General features: G+C 51.0%; 1 protein-coding gene across 35 annotated transcripts in view; it reads left to right on the top strand.

Moving 5' to 3' along the window:
- The window catches only part of RARRES1 (retinoic acid receptor responder 1), a 75,977-nt gene that overhangs the window by 22,930 nt on the left and 37,981 nt on the right, over positions 1-15,066 (top strand). For 24 of the 35 annotated variants that reach the window (XR_007405215.1, XR_007405228.1, XR_007405235.1 and 21 more), the window contains one exon: positions 28-880. The exons of 5 other annotated variants lie outside the window; for them this stretch is intronic. The gene's annotated coding sequence lies outside the window, so the exon portion shown is untranslated. 6 more of the 35 variants (XR_007405248.1, XR_007405246.1, XR_007405237.1 and 3 more) reach the window with 4 other exon arrangements.

The following is a 15,066-nucleotide window of genomic DNA, read 5'->3' as shown; positions in this document are numbered from 1 at the left end:
AGTGGTTTTTCTTCTCCGCCTCTGCAGAGCTGTCAAGGAAAAGACAACGTTGTTTAGAGAGAACAGCGAGGATAAACCGGCTCCTCCTGGGATTAGATGTTAAACGACTGTGATGACCGACGTGACAGGCGCCAGGGCTTCTGTTTCAGTAGCACCAGGGGGACTAGCGAGAGTGGGAGATCCATACTGTGAATCCTGCGCAGTGCCTCATCAAGGCTGTAATCCACTGTGGCTCCCGGGGAGTCGCTCTTCATCTGACCCACTTGAGGCTGCCTCGAGGCCCAGGCACCTGTCTAAGGATCACAGTCACAGTTGGGGGGGACCTGGTTTCCCCTGACTTCCGTGGCCTCTCTCCTCTGGCCACTACCCCTTCTGTGCTCTGAGCCAAAGCCTTCGTCTCTTCTCATCCCTCATGTTATCTGTGGTTGGCCTGTTGTTGGGAAGACTCTCCGTCGTCCCATCAGTGTGGGGCCCCAGTTGTTAGCAAGTGACATCACCATGTCAGTCCTCAAGGACTAGTGCTGCTCAGTCTTTATCAAACCCACTATTCTAATCTTCAAGGAGAGAAGAGAGGTGTTGCCTCTCAGCCCTGGAGAAAGTTGCCCTCACACCCAGAATGGACCAAATAGCTCTTTACCACCCAAGGGAAGAAAAAAGACAATAAAACTTGACTATATTTGTTTAAAGGGAAAGTTTATATCCTGCTTTTCAGGCCATAGTCCATTTAATTCTCATAAAATCTCTAACCCACCCCCACACGGGAAACTGATCACATTCATCATTTTTGAGACCTCCCCATAGGAAGAGCACTTGTGATTTATATTTTGTTTAATGCTCAATTTATTAAAACCTACAAGTGTAATAAAACTTTGAAAATCGATTTTCTTATATGTTTGAGCCTTGATTATTTAAATTACCTTAATTTATTTGAGCCACAATGAAATTTTAGAATAAGTAATTTCTGAGCAGCTCAAACAAACATGACAAAACTATTTTAAATACCAAACCGACTTCTGTCCTTAGGATTTCTATAGTTCTTAAGCCTTCTCAAGTTTGTACAAAATACAGTATTACTTGTTTCGATAACTTCCCAGTATACAGCATTCCAGGCAGAAGAGATTGGCTGTATCACTCGGGGTCCCGTCAGGAAAACCAAACCCCAGAGATATGTCAGACGATGGAGATTCAACACAAAGATTGGCAGCAGCAGGAGCACATCGTTACCTTCAAGCTACTGCAGAGCAAGAGGAACGTGGTATTACCCGAGTGCACAACCAACCACTATGTGTGCAAGGCTCCGGAGCACCCCTGCCGCCACCACCACCTTGCAGGAAATTCGACGCCCACCCTTCCACCAAAGCAGCAAGCCCACCGCATCGGTGCCAGAGCCGAGCCCCGTAGTGCTCTTCGCCCTCTGTCGTCACAGTCACCAGTTTGCATGATGCCCAGCGTTGGTCAGGAGGTGTAGCCAAAAGAAGCAGCCCCACGTACTACTGTTCTACTAATTACTATCAACACAACATCTAAGACGCACTATTGTAGTCCCTATTCTATAACTTCCTTTTTTCCACTTTATATTAAGTTTTCTACATATCTAACATTTTACCAATTCAACAATTCCAGTGAACTGTAATCACCATTTTCTTTGTGATATTTGTACTGCCAAAGGGACGGGAGCCCTCTAGCTCAACCCCTGTGTTCTTTCAGCGTAGCCCCTCAAGCCCTGGATATCATTCTCATTTTGCTCCAGATCAATCCTGAGGATTTTCAGGCCATGCCACGGAATCAGCTACCCTCCGGGGGTCCTGGATCCTCATAGAGACCAATCCTGGGCAGAGGGGTGGCATAAGAGGGTGAGCGTCCGGGAAAGTACCCCTGCTACTACTCTGCATCATTAGCACTAGAATGAGGGTCTTACTCAGGACCTACAGTCCTAGTGATGCTCCAGGTGAGCGTATCCTACGGTTGTAACCTGCTTAGAGTGTGAGGTTTCATTCACCACCGAAACTTTTTTTTCTTTTCTACCCTTTGTTTCCTGAAGACAGCTGAGGCTGGGAGAGCGTATGCAGTGCGTCCAGGATGACGACATCAGTAAACAGCAGATGCTCGGGCCGCGTTTAATCCCAATGCTCAGTTCTCTCCATTACACAGTACTTGGTGAAACAGAAGCTACAGGTCTGGTCATGTGTTCTTCTCCTCTCTGAATCAGTCCTCCCTTATAGCGTAGGACTTGTCTTCCCTTCTCCATCTTCTGTCATGTGGTCACAGGGCGATCCAAGTATGTCTTGTCCATTCTGGACTTGCTGCTAATGATCACGGGAAGAAAAACTCCTATAACTGCATCGAAGTGAGAAAGAATTATTTTAAGAATTATTTTTATACCTTCAAGAACTATTCTTTCAAGGCAATCAAATCACCTTACATTTCAAGGTCAAGGTCAGCCTAAAGAGTAAAGTACAACAAAAGAAATCCTGTGAACCACGCAAGCCAGCAGAGCTACAGTAAATGAGATTTCAAATCTTGCTGAACTCTTAAATTTCAGAAGAAAAGATTTGCTCTTTCCTCACAGAATTGGCATGAGGATCAAATAAGAGCCCTTTTAGAGTAGCTGTTATAAAGCAAATGCTCAAAAATGTCGGTGATCATTAGTAGTATTACTTCTTTCTGAACTGGCGGTTCCACAGATCACCTGCCACGTGTATTGTGATGCAAACCGGGGCGTTAGTGTAGATAAACAATCTTGCCTGTCAAATAATAAAAATATTTTTTTAATTAATTCTATAAATAAAAGGTTGACAAACGTCACAAGGTGCTGTTTCGAGTTAGAGGAAGAAGATGGGCTGACGGAAGATGGGTGAGCCAGCTCCCAAGAGGCGGGATACACGTAGCGGGCTCCCACCCATCTTCTTTCCCAACCTGAGAAAACTAGAAGAGTCCAAAAGGAACTGATTTCAGAACTATGATGGAGTAAGTTAAATGTACATCTTATTAAGTCAAATGGTCTAAGCATTTAAGATTGCTTATCTTCATCAAGAAATCAAAGGACTATCTGGGTTTTAGCACAAAAAAAGGCTTTACCTCAGCACAACCTTACTTCTTCCAAATACAGCACACTTTGTTTACTGAGGTTTCTTCATTCAGAGTGATTATATTTCCGAATTGGAGTCTACTGAAGTCTTCAAAGGCCTTCCATCTGTGGGGTTGGCAGATTAAATAAAATTGCAGTCCGCTCAATGGGATGTGGTAATGTCATAGTAGAGAAAATTGGACAGTCTCTGTTCCACATATTATGAAAATCTCCTTTTAAAAAAAGCAGGAGGAAATTCTTCAAACTGACGGTTTGAAGCCAAGCAGTCTTTTTTTTCCCTCTTAACACCATCTTTTTTATTGCTGTTTTTGTTACATACAGTACAAATGCGTTTTTCAAGTATTTTTTCCTTTTCTTTTATTTTTATTTTTTAAGGATTTATTTATTCATAAGAGAGACCCAGAGAGAGAGAGGCAGAGACACGGGCAGAGGGAGAAGCAGGCTCCTTGCAGGGAGCCCGATGTGGGATTCGATCCCAGGACCCCGGGGTCACGCCCTGGGCTGAAGGCAGGCACACAACCGTTGAGCCCCCCCAGGTGCCCCTTATTTTTTTTTTTAATTTTTTTATTTATTTATGATAGTCACAGAGAGAGAGAGAGAGGCAGAGACACAGGCAGAGGGAGAAGCAGGCTCCATGCACCGGGAGCCCGATGTGGGATTTGATCCCGGGTCTCCAGGATCGCGCCCTGGGCCAAAGGCAGGCGCTAAACCGCTGCGCCACCCAGGGATCCCGCCCCTTATTTTTTTATTTAAATTCAGTTAGCCAACATGTAGTACATCCTTCGTCTCAGATGTAGAGTTCAATAATGTATCAGTTGCATATAAGATCCCGTGCTCATCACATCCTGTGCCCTCCTTACTACCCATTATCCAGTTAACCCCTCCCCCCTCCCACCCTCCTCCAGCAACCCTTAGTGTGTTTCTCAGAGTTAGGAGTCTCTCATGGTTTCTCCCTCTCTGATGACTTCCCATTCAGTTTGCCCTCCTTTCCCAGATGATCCTCTGTGCTATTTCTTATCTTCCACATATGAGTAAAACCGTATGATAATTATCTTTCTCTGATTGACTTATTTCACTCAGCATAACACCCTCTAATTCCATCCATATTGATGTAATGGTATTTGTCCTTCCTGACGGCTGAGTAATATCCCTCTGTACATACAGACCACAGCTTCTCTGTCCAGCATCTGTCCAAGGACACCGAGGCTCCTTCCACAGTGTGGCTATTGTGGACATTGCTGCTGTAAACATCGGGGTGCAGGTGTCCCGGTGTTTCACTGCATCTGTATCTTTGGGGTAAATCCCCAGCAGTGCAGTTGCTGGGTCGTAGGGCAGGTCTATTTTTACCTCTTTGAGGAACCTCCACACAGTTTTCCAGAGTGGCTGCACCAGTTCACATTCCCACCAACAGTGCAGAAGGGCTCCCCTTCTCCAATCCTCTCCAACACTTGTGTTTCCTGTCTTGTTAATTTTAGCCATTCTGACAGGTGTGCGGTAGGATCTCATTGTGGTTTTGCTTTGTATTTCCCTGATGACAAGGGATGCGGAGCATTTCTTCATACGTCTGTTGGCCATGTGTAGGTCTTTGGAGAAATGTCTTCTGCCCATTTCTTGACTGGATTGTTTGGTTTTTGGGTGTTGAGTTTAATAAGTTATTCTTTATAGACCTTGGATACTAGCCCTTTATCTGATAGGTCATTTGCAAATATCTTCTCCCATCTGTAGGTTGTCTTTGAGTTTTGTTGGCTGTTTCCTTTGCTGTGCAGAAGTATTTTGATGTTGATGAAGTCGCAATAGTTCATTTTTGCTTTTGTCTCACTTGCCTTTGGAGACGTGTCTAACAAGAAGTTGCTGCAGCCAAAGTCAGAGAGGTTGCTGCCTGTGTTCTCCTCTAGGATTTTGATGGATTCCTGTCTCACATTGAGGCCTTTCATCCATTTTTAGTTTATCTTGGTGTCTGGTGTAAGAGAATGGTCCAGTTTCGTTCTTCTGCACGTGGCTGCCCAATGTTCCCAGCACCATTTATTGAAGAGACTGTCTTTTTTCCAATGGATCGTCTTTCCTGCTTTGTCGAAGATGACAAAGGGTTCTTAGGGTTGAGGGCCCATTTCTGGATTCTCTATTCTGTTCCATCGATCTGTGTGCATGTTTTTGTGCCAGTACCACACTGTCCTGATGATCAGCTTTGTAATAGAGCTTGAAGTCTGGAATTACGATGCCTCCAGCTTTGGTTTTCTTTTTCAACATTACTTTAGCTATTCAGGTCTTTTCTGGTTCCTTACACATTTTAGGACTATTTGTTCCAACTCTGTGAAAAATGGCAGTGGTATTTTGATAGAGATTGCACTGAGTGTGTAGATTTCTCTAGGAAGCCTAGACATTTTAACAATATTCTTCCAATCCATGAGCATGGAATGTTTTTCCATCTCTTCATGTCTTCCTCAATTTCTTTCAGAAGTGTTCTGTAGTTTTTAGAGTACAGATCTAGGTAGAGTACAGGTTAGGTTTATTCCTAGGTATCTTATAGTTTGGGGTGCAGTTGTAAATGGGATAGATTCCCGATTTCTCTTTCTTCAGTCTCATTGTTAGTGTACAGAATGCAACCAGTTCCGTGCATTGATTTTGTATCCTGACACATTGCTAAATTCCTGTATGGGTTCTAGCAATTTTGGGGTGGAGTCCTCTGGGTTTTCCACATAAAGCATCATGTCATCTGCAAAGAGTGAGAGTTTGACTTCTTTGCCAATTTGAATGCTATTTTTATTTCTTTTTGTTGTCTGACTGCTGAGGCTAGGCCTTCTAGTACTATGTTGAACAACCGTGGTGAGAGTGGACATCCCTTTTATGTTCCTGACCTTAAAGGAAAAGCTCTCAGTTTTTCCCGTTGAGAATGGTATGTGGCCCTTTCGTGGATGGCTTTCGTGATGTTGACGTATGTTCCTTCTATCCCTTCACTGTGGCGAGTTTTGATCATAGCCAATTGGCCTTAATCAAAGCTGATCTCAGTTTATGTAAACAGTGGCACAAATTGAAAATAAATAATTCCTTTCAGTTCCTAATTTCTCAAGTACAGAATAAGTTAGCTAACCTTGTTCAGAGTAACCTGATTGGTAACTGCAGCCAATTGGATAGCATTTTTAAACATAATTTTTAAATATTATGAATAATTGAAGTCTTTCTGTTAATCTTAAAAGCAGTATTGCAAATAGGCATTAGGTTAAACACTACAGTGAAAACCTAAACTTGTGTTGTTATTAGTATTAAGTATAAGATGTATAACCTAAGCTTATACATCTTATAATTGGCAGATCTATATCATCCAACCAAGTGTTTATTTAGAGGTTAGCCTCTCAGATTTCTTTTTTTTTTTTTTTTTTTTTTCAGATTTCTAATAAATGTGACATAAATTTTGGGACCCTCTATGAACCCCCTCCATGAAAATAATGCTCGAAAAACTATACATTAAATATATGTTTCTTCTGAAACAGTGTGGGTGTCCAGGGAATTTATCATCTGACTGCAGCTATGGATAAAAAAAAAAAGTTATTTCATGTGAAATCAAACTCCCATGCCTACTCCACTCATAGGAATGGGATTCATGTGTTCATTGTCCTGGGAGCATGGGAATCCTGCTCCAAAAAGATTATGCTGAGATTTTTCCTGGAAACCCAAAGTCCTGTGATCTAAGAAAAGATAAACTACCCCAGAAGCATACCAAAAAGGAATCAGCACCTTGAAAATTTGAGATAACCATGTACCCAAGATTAAGGACATGTCTCTTTCTGCCACATCGGAAACACTTAATAAAAATTGAACATTTACAAAAATTGACAATTGACCAACAAAAGGAATCTTGGTAACTACCAAAAACTCTACCTGCAGATAAAGTCCTTAACTCCAAGAAAATATAGTCAAAAAACCCAAAACAAATGTTAAAAGTAAACCAATTCGGACTCCCGGCATGGAGTCTGCTTCTCCTTCTGCCTGTGTCTCTGCCTCTCTCTCTTTCTCTCTCTCTCTCTCTCTCTCTATCATGAATAAATAAATAAAATCTTTAAAAAAAATGTGTCTGGAAAATAAGATACAACTTTCTAAATATTTCGTAAGTTAAAGAATAAGGCATTTAAAAAATGACAAAACATTTAGAAATGGATGCCCCCAGAAATCTTACATACCATATGGAATGCAACTAGTGCAGAACTTTTATAGGAAAAAATTAGATATATTAGAAAAGAATAAAAATTCAAAACCTTAAAATATAAGCATTCAGTTCAAGAAACTATTGAAATAATGATGAAGTAGGACAGAACTAATGAATATAAGAGCAGAGATGAATGATACTAAAAAACAAAGATACTAAATGTGTTTAATAAGATCAAAAGCTGAGGCTTTACAAAGACTTGTAAAATGGATGAGACTCTCCCCAAACTGGTCAATAATAAATGAGAAAAGGCATAGAGCAACATACAATATGAACATTAAATATAAATGCTGGCATAGGAACTTTTTTAATTTCATGAAATAATACTATGGAAAATATGACATTAAATAATTACATGTAATAGAAAATTTTCTAGAAAAATAGATAAAACCGGGCAGCCTGGGTGGCTCAGCGATTTAGCGCCGCCTTCATCCCAGGGTGTGATCCTGGAGTCCCAGGATCGAGTCCCGCGTCGGGCTCCCTGCGTGGAGCCTGCTTCTCCCTCTGCCTGTGTCTCTGCCTCTCTCTCTCTCTCTCTCTCTCTCTCTCTCTCTGTCTCTCATGAATAAATAAATAAAAATCTTTAAAAAAAGAAAAATTGATAAAACCAAACTTGACTCAAGGAGAATAAAAAACCTTGAAAGACCTGTACTCATTTATAAACAAATTGAGGGGTGGGATGTCTGGGTGGCTCAGGTCATGATGGGCTCAGGTCACGACCTCAGGGTCCTAGGATCAAGCTGCATGTCAGGCTCCCTGCCCAGCGGGGAGCCTCCTTTTCCCTCTCCCTCTGCCTCTCTCCCCACTGGTGCTGTCTCTCCCTGTCTCTAATAAATAAGTAAAATCTTTTAAAAAAATAAATAATAAAAACAAATTGAATCAGTAATTTAAAACAAATCAATCCCTAAAAACAATAGCCCTTCAAAATGGTACAGCTACTTCGGATGTTACTTTGGTGGTTATTTACAAAGCTGTAAACATGCTCATGGGATCCAGCAGTCAATGCTTCTTGGTATTCACCCAAAAGAGCTGAAAACTTCTAGCCACACAAAAGTATGTTCAGGGGTGTTTATAGTAGCTTTATTTGTTATTAACAAAACTTGGAAGCAATTATCAAAACCTGGTAGGCAAATGGGTACATAAACTGGTGCATCCAAGACATGAAAAGTCATGAAAGAAGTCGATCTGAAATGGCTGCACACTGTTCAATTCCAACTCTAGGACATTCTGGAAAAGGCAAAAAACTATGGAGACAGCAAAAATATCAGTGATTGTTGGGGGGCTAGGGATAGGAAGGGATGGACAGGCGGATGACAGAGGGTTCTCAGAGCAATGAAACCATTGTTATTGTTCTGTAATGGTGCGTACATGTCATCATTCATCTATCAAAACCCATAAGGAAACGTATGACACCAAGAGTAAATCCTAACGTAAACTACAGGCTCTGGGCGATAATGATGTGTCCGTGTAGGTTCATGACTTACAGCGAACCTTCCACTCTGGTGGGGGAGGTTGGCAGTTGGGAGGGGCTGGGGGTTTGCAGGGAGAGGCAGAGGTACAGGGGAGCTTTCTGTTCTTTCTGCTCAATTTTGCAGTGAACCTAAAACTTCTCTTTAAAAAACGAAAAAAAAAAAAGGCTTTGGTGGTTTCACAGTTGTTTTATCAAAGATTTGAAGAGAGGTAGCAGGGGGATCCCTGGATGGCTCAGCAGTTTGGCGCCTGCCTTTGGCCCAGGGCGTGATCCTGGAGTCCTGAGATCGAGTCCCACGTCGGGCTCCCTGCATGGAGCCTGCTTCTCCCTCTGCCTGTGTCTCTGCCTCTCTCTGTGTGTCTCTCATGAATAAATAAATTAAATCTTAAAAAAAAAGAAGAAGAAGAAGAAGAGAGGTAACAAAAACTTAAATAAAACCGTACCAAACTAAATCCAGCAATGTATTAAAACTTAAAACACATGTAAGGCTTATTCCCAGAATGAAACAATGACCTAATTATCTAAATGGCCTTAAATCTGTCAATGTAGGAGATAGCCTAACAAAGAAAAAATAGATAATTTAAAAAGAAAACATATGATTATTTCAATAAATCTAGAAAAACTCACTTAACATCTTTGAAGCCCATTCTTTTTTTTTTTTTAATTTTTATTTGTTTATGATAGTCACACAGAGAGAGAGAGAGGCAGAGACACAGGCAGAGGGAGAAGCAGGCTCCATGCACCGGGAGCCCGACGTGGGATTCGATCCCGGGTCTCCAGGATCGCGCCCTGGGCCAAGGGCAGGCGCCAAACCGCTGCGCCACCCAGGGATCCCAACTCCGTCTTATTGGAGACCCCGGTAACGGGAGGAGGAGCAAAACGGTCAAAACAAAGACGCTGGAAGTTCTGGTTTCTTAAGCGAACATCCTACCGGCTTCCTCATGACGGAAGAGCATCCGTCCCTAAGACACTAAGCAGACCCATCGCCCTCCCCGGAGTTCGGTGGTGACAGCTGACGGTGACCGGAGGGGACTCAGAGACCTGAGAGCGCCGGAGGGAGGCAGCGGAAGAGGAGGCCTGTGCTGGGAGCGCAGCGCCCGCGTAGTTCGGGGTCAGCGCCTCCGCCGCGCGCTCACTCACCGGGGAGCTGACCCAGGACACCCTGCGCCCCCGGAAGAGGCTTCAGCCCCTGAAGGATCCCAGATTTTCAAGAGCGTGTGCTCCAAGCCTGGAGGGTTACCCCGGAGGGCCCAAACCCGACTAGATCTACTCCTGGGTGGCTGGACAGGAAAGCCATGGATTGTGGACAGATCCTCAAGGCGCTCAAGTATTTTAATCACCGATTTGGACGAGGGCGTAGGGGACGCGAACGCCGAATGTTTAGAAGCCGCGCGTAGGGGTGACACCGCCCGTCAGGTGGGCCCCGGGCCCGTGAGTCACTGCAGCTAACACGGGCCGGGACTGGGCCCAAGCCAGAGTCAAACTAGAAGAAACTAAAGAGTAAAGTGCCCTCCGGCCAGAAGCCAGCCGCCGAGTCCGCGGTGGGAGCGGGGGTCCGACGGCGGAGAGCCTGTCGCCTCTCGGATCACGCGCCGCTTACAGGCCCGCGGTGCGCGAGTCCACTGCGCTGGGCGCCGCTTACCTCCCCCGGCCAGGGCGCCCACGCGAGGCTGCCGCTGCAGATGGAGCATCGGGGGCGGGACCGGGTGCAAGGACGCCCCTCGTTGCTCTGCGCTTTGGGAAATGCGTTATTTGGGCTGAAAAGGAGTAAAGTACAGGTTAGGTGACCGACCACCCGGGTTCACGCGGGGCTGCCGGGAGTTGTCGGACACGGTACGTGCAGGCTTAAAAGCGCGGGCAGGGCCGCCCGGTGGCTCAGTCGGCTGGGCGCCTGGCTCGGGCTCGGGCTCGGGATCCCTGCTCCGTGGGGAGCGGCTTCCCCCTCTCCCTCTGCCCCCCCCAGCTTGTACGCTCTCTTGCTCTCTCACTGTTTCTCTCAAATAAATAAAGTCTTTGAAAAAAATAAATAAATAAAACCCATTCCCAGGAGCCATGTGTAGAAATCCCTCGATGTCCCTGGCCGCGTCACGTCCCGCGCTACCCCCACCACGGGCACCGGCACCGTATTTCGTGGACACGCTGCCACCCCGAGCAGCACTGGGGTTCAGTTAGCAAGGAGGGGGAGGAGGATGGGAACTGGGCCGCACAGGGCAGGGTGCCCCGCAGCCGTCCTCTGGGCCACTTACTCATCACCGTGCCACCTCCCTTCTCCTTGGGAAGCTACACAACCACCGGCCTAAGGACACGGCCTAGGGTGCGGCCCAGCAGGAGGGCACGGGGACTTGGGGGGGCGCCGGCCGCAGTGCTGCACCAGGCCAGGGCCCGTGACTCCCAAAGCCGAGGTGCTCTCGGCGCACCCCGGGCCCGGACACCGGCCTTTAGGAGGAGCAGCACAGCTGGCACGGAAGGAAGGTGCGACAGGCCCCCCTTCCCTCAGGACTCCGGTGCGCTCGGCATAGCTATTCAACATTGGGAGGAATGTGCTACTAGGACCCGCCGTCCTGAAACCAAAAACAGAGTGACCGAAGCACGGGGCCCAGAGGAAGCCGCCTCGTGGCCTGGGTGACACCGGCGGTGCCCGCTTACACAGGAGCGGGCCAGGGGGCTGCCCGGGTGGGCGCCTGCGGCCCGACCCCCTGCTGGCTGTGCGCCCGCACCGGGAGGGGCCGCGGGGCCTCTGCTGTCCCCACGCAGGCGCCCGGCCTGGGGCTGCTCCTGGGGTTCTGGGCATACGCGGCCTTGATGACTGTTAGCCTAAGGCACTGGGGTGCATCTAACAGGAGCAGCCAGGCTGGGGGTTTCTAACATTTCCTGAGGGGCTCCTGAGAAGCAGGCGAGAGCTAAATCAGGCCCCTGAGCTATGTCACAACTTCCGAGAGCTTAGGGTCGAGCTGAGGCAGGGAAATGCTCCACGGGCCTGTAATGGAACGGGTGTTTCTTAATTTATTATTATTATTTTTTTTTCTGTCTTGAATATTGTAGTAAGAAGTGATTCATTTACGAAATTTGATCCCGTTAGAGTTCTGACACCGGGTATAGGGATAAAATGTGCCAAAAAGTCTCGGTCCTCCCACCGTCCTATAGCCTTACCCAGAGGGACGGGCTCCAGGGGGAGCACCGTATCCCCTGCGGCCTGAATCCTGCCCCCCAAGTGCATGTCGAAGCCCTGGCCCCTCGTGCTTCTGACTGTGCTTGGAGATGGGACCTTGAAAGAGGTAAAATGAAGTCCTTAGGGTGGGCCCTTGCCCAGCAGGACTGGGGTCCCTTGAAAAAGAGGTGATTAGGGCACACAGACGACAGAGCGAGCAGGGGCCGCGTGAAGACACAGAGGAGGTGGCCCGGACGATACCGACCCTGCCCATACCTCCGTCGCCGCCTCATAGCTTCGGGACCCTGAGAACTGCCTCCCGCCCTCTGAGCCGCTGGCGTGGGGCACTTTGTCGTGGCCGCCCTCACAGACTCAGTGGCACAGAAAAGGGCTTGTGACTCAGTGGGGCCCTGCCTGGTAATCACCGTGGCGGTCGGCGTGGGTGCTGCCCCAGATGCTCCCGCCCGCCACGGCTGGGCACCGTGAGGTCACTGCACCTGCCTGTCCTACCACTTGGGCGAGGCCGCGGACCTGCTCCGGCCACCACCCGCCACGGGAGCTCCAGCTGCCCAAGCGCACCCCGGCCGCCCCGGCCCGGTGGCCACAGCCCGGAGCGGGGCCCCCAAAGAGGAAAGGATCCGGGTCCCCCAGCCAGACCCAAGGGGCCCGGAGTGGCCCTGACGCTCCAGAGCCGTCAGGCCTGTCCCCGCTGCTGCACTGCTTCACTCCCGAGGAAAAGCGCCAGCCCCACCGCATTTGTCCAACCCCAGGTGTTCACTGGCCTCACTTAATGCAGATAATGGGCAGAAGAATGAAACCATGAACCTTTTCTTGGTTTGGATTTTTTTTAAACCCCCAAATAACATAAAAATAAATTTTAAAAATGCAACTTAGATTTAAAAAAGAAGTCCTGGAATAAACAATAACAATACTAAGGTAAAATGTCAGGTACTGAGGCCATGTGTGCTGCTTGCGGGGCCTCCTGCCGTCGGGCCGGGCCGGACACGGTCCAGGAGACCAGCAGGACCCGCAGCCCCCACCCCGCCCCCGGGCCGCTCCCCTGTGGTCACGGGGCGCCCCCGACCCTCAGGGAGAGGCTCACAGGGAGAGGCCGGGCGGGGGCTGCCCAGCGGGGCGCAAGTCCTTCCTCCCACCTCTCAGGCCCGAGCCCTGGGCGGGGCGCCCGACCCCACGGCCCCCACCGCCCCCAGCCCGCAGCCTGACCCGCTCTGCTACTCCGGGGGTGGGGGTCGGGCTCCTACCGCGGGCTCCCGGCGCCCTGCCTGCTAGTCGGGGGCTGGGTGCGAACGGGTGCGCGTGCCTGGGCTCCCCCCCCCCCCCCCGCGGCCCTGGGCACAGGTGCGCGTCCCTGGGCTCCCCCCCCGCCCCCGCGGCCGTCGCAGCCCTCCCAGCGCGTCGGGCGGCCCCGCACCTGAGCCCGCGCACCTCGGGGTCCCCGCGCGGCGCCCTCCCGCCGGCGCCCCCTGCAGGCCCGCTAAGGACGCGGCTCCGTCGGGCCCATGGGCGCAGCGAGGCCCCAGCACCCCTGCCCGCCGGGCGGCCGCGTAGCAGCAGCGTGTCTCGCTCTTCGCGCGGCGCGTCCCGGGCGTGTGGGACGGAGTCGGGGCAGGGCGAGCGCTGCGGGCGGGCAGGTGCGGCAGGTGCGGCAGGTGCGGCAGGAACCGACCCCCGGCCCGCCCGGCGCCCTCCGCTGAAGGCCCGTGTCCTCAACGGCGCTTCCTAATCGGTCCCTAGGGAGCTCGCGGTCGCAAATATTGACAATTACTGGGGATTTTTTGCGAAGCACATGAAATTGTAAGTATTACTGGGGGCAGGGGCGACCTTAGAACACTCCACTCAGCAATCTGGCATCTTCTCAAACAGGAAAGAATAAGCTTCACGATCTGAAGCTTTACTGGAACATCCTTTGCTCGGAAAATGGAAACGGCCCCAACCTGCGGTTCCCTTTACATCACAGTCTGTAAGTCGAGGACAGTGTCGCTTCGCTCCGGGCGCCGACTGTCCCGTCCAGGTGACTGGGGGGAAACAAAAGGCCGCGCCAGGCTCATCAGGGCGCGCACACCCGGTCCACAGAGACGGGGCTCCTCACCCGCCACCCCCACCCCGAAAGTGGGGCCCTGCTCTGGAAGGGGCCCTGGGAGGCCGCGGCCTCGGCGCCCGACTGGGATCCCCTGGGGTCCGCCCCCAGCTGCGGCCGGAGAGGTAAACCGAGGCACCGATGGGGAGAGCTCCGGCCTTTCCATCGCCCCTGTGGGTCCGAGTCCCTAAGGGACTCCTCCTCCGCAGGGTCTCCCCTCCTCCCGACCCCGCTTTCCTAGAGAAGGCCAGATGCCGGCTGACACTTGTCCAGCCTGGGGGACCCCGCTGGCCCGCCCCGTGGAGGGGTCCCCGTGGAGGCGCGTCCCCGCGGAGGGGTCCCCTTCGGCGCTGGCTCAGCCCCGAGTTGTGGGATCTGCGGGGACCGGGACGGGCCGCTCCAGGAGGGGCAGCTGAGGGCACGGCAGGCCCCCGGTCGGCCTTCGTCTCCCTTCCTGCGCTTCTCACCTGCTCTAGCGGAATCCCCACACCCCCACATCCTCCCCACACCGTCCCCACACCCCCACATCCTGTTCAAGTCGTCTACGTCGGTAACTGCCCCGTGCTGAGCTGGGCGGGATTCAGGGGGCGGGTCCCCGGCCAGCGGGAGGGCGGGGGGGGGGGACCCGGGGGCGGAGGGGAGGGGAGGGGAGGGCAGGGAAGGAGAGGCGAGGGGACCTGGGGGCGGAGGGGAAGGGCGGCGGGGGACCCGGGGGCGGAGGGGAGGGGAGGGGAGGGGGACCCTGGGAGGAGGGCAGGGGCGGGGCGGCGAGGGGACTGAGGGGCATGGGGGTGGGGAGGGCAGGGCAGCGGAGGCGGGGGGACCCGGGAACCGGGGGCGGCGGGCAGGGGCGGGGCTGCGGGGGGGACCCGGGGGGCATGGGGGAGGGGAGGGCAGCAGCGGGGGGCGGGGGGGACCCGGGAGCGGAGGGGCGGGGCGGCGGGGCGGCGGGGGGACCAGGGGGCAAGGAAGGGGAGGGGCGGGGGTGACCGGGGGCGGCGGGCAGGGGCGGGCAGGGGCGGGCAGGGGCGGGCCCGCCGCCGCCTTATTTCCGCGAGCG

Source organism: Canis lupus, chromosome 23 (genome assembly GCF_003254725.2).
Source record: "Canis lupus dingo isolate Sandy chromosome 23, ASM325472v2, whole genome shotgun sequence".
NCBI lineage: Eukaryota > Metazoa > Chordata > Mammalia > Carnivora > Canidae > Canis > Canis lupus.
Note: the sequence above shows the minus strand (reverse complement) of the source record. Positions and strands in the feature narration are given on the sequence as shown.